Genomic DNA, 2102 nt, shown 5'->3' on the forward strand with positions numbered 1-2102 from the left:
CGGGTCCCCGGGTCTCGGGTCTGAAGCCCCTCTCCACCCGTGCCCCTGCCCTTTGGCAGCTCCAGGCCACAGCCTGGCCCGCACCGCTGCCCTTGCAGCTGCTGGGGGCTGGAAGTGGAGACCTGGGGCTGTAGTGCCGGGGAGGGCGGGTCCCCGGGTCTCGGGTCTGAAGCCCCTCTCTCCTGGCTGTTCCCCCCCTCCCGCGTCCGGAACCCCAGGGCCCCTCCCCTCGCCCTTCTGGCGAGCCCGGTTGGCAACCCCCACACCGGCCACACTCTCCATCTCCGGTGCTCCCACCACGCCTCCTCCAAGAGGGCCACGGGTCTCTCCAGGCCTTGCCATTTGCCCACCCCCTCTCCACCCTTCTGGCCAGCCCCCTCCAGCCTCTGGCAAGGCCCGCTCTACAGGGACCCCCGTCCAGGGCCCAGTCCTCACTTCTCTCCTTGGGTGGCGCTGGCCAGGGGGGCTGCTGGGACCTTTCGGGGTAGGGCGGCAGCCTCCCTCCCCTGTCCCCAGGCCTCTCCCTCCTCCCGTGGTTTCCTCTGCCTGGTGGCTGGATTCAGGCCACTTGATCTCTTTCTCAGGCCACTTCTCAATGTGTTTAGCTGCCCGTGTGCCCCCACCCCCAAGCCTGGCTTGTTCCCACACCCAACAGCACCCTAAGTGCAAGAGGCAGGGGTGTCGGGGGACCCCGAGAAGCGGGGCCATGGGTCCTGGCTGCTGCTGGGGGCAGAGGGCCCAGGCCTGCAGGTGAGGACAGGGCTGCGGGAGGGCACTGGGGTTGATGGAAACTCAGGAGGAGGAGAGGGCGCTGTGCCCCTCCGAGGGCCTGAGCCGGGTAGGGCTGATGGGTAGGTTTGAGTGGAAATGACTCCAGGGGGTCTATCCAGCATGAAGGCATTGAAGCAGGATGGAGTGAGAAGTGGGACAGAGTGGGCAGGGAAGGTGGTGGCAGCTGTCCCCACTGTTGTCCAGGCCTGCGTGGGGTGGAGAAGCTCCAGGCTGCCAGTGGTAGGGTCCCAGGAGGCTGGTGACCAGACAGGCCTTTGCACAGCAGCAGGTGCCCTTGGCCAGGCCCAAGGAGCAGACCGCAGGGGAGAAGGGACAGGAATGGAGCTGGAGAAGGGGGGTCCTGGGGCCGGGGGTCCTCAGGCTTCCTTTTATTTTCATGCAATGCTGCGTTTTTCGGCGGTCACATGGTGCAGCGTGCTTAGGGATATGTGGCTGCTGGAAATTGGGTTCAAAGTTGTGGGTGGCTGATGTGGAGAGAAGAGTGATGGGAGGCCGCGCTGCGTGTCGGGGGTGGGTGCTGCTCAGATCGCTGGGGCTCCTGGAGGGCGGGAGTCGAGCTGGGAGCTGAGGTCCTTCCTCAGGGAGGGGCAGGGATAGGGTCTCAATGGAGCACCGCTCCACTCCTTCCATCCTTTCGCCACTCCTTCCAAGCCTGCTTCTCTGATAATCTGCTAATGGGATCCTCTGGAAGGCATGCTAAGTATGGGGGTTCTTTGAGATGCCTGGGGAGCCAGTGGGGACCTCCTCTTCCTCCTTCCCACCTGCCGTTGAACACAAATGCCAGGGTGGCTTCCCCTCCTGAGATCAGTGGTCTGCACGGGATTGAGGCTGCCAGATAAATACAGGCCCAGTTAAATCTGAAGTTCCGATGTTTATCTGAACAACTAATAAATTGTCATTATTTATTTATTTATTTGAGACGGAGTCTCGCTCCGTGGCCAGGCTGGAGTGCAGTGGCGCAATCTCAGCTCACTGCAACCTTTGCCTCCCGGGTTCAAGCGATCCTCCTGCCTCAGCCTCCTGAGTAGCTGGGACTACAGGCACGCACCACCACACCCAGCTAATTTTTGTATTTTTAGTAGAGACAGGGTTTCACCATGTTGGCCAGGATGGCCTTGATCTCCTGACCTCATGATCCGCCTGCTCCGGCCTCCCAAAGTGCTGGGATTATAGGCGTGAGCCACCGCGCCCGGCCCTTATTTTATTTTATTTTATTTTATTTTTTTATTTTTTATTTTTTGAGACAGAGTCACTGTGTTGCCCAGGCTGGAGTGCAATGGCACAGTCTCGGCTCACTGCAGCCTCCACAT

Source organism: Mandrillus leucophaeus, unplaced genomic scaffold (assembly GCF_000951045.1).
Source record: "Mandrillus leucophaeus isolate KB7577 unplaced genomic scaffold, Mleu.le_1.0 Scaffold325, whole genome shotgun sequence".
Classification (NCBI taxonomy): domain Eukaryota; kingdom Metazoa; phylum Chordata; class Mammalia; order Primates; family Cercopithecidae; genus Mandrillus; species Mandrillus leucophaeus.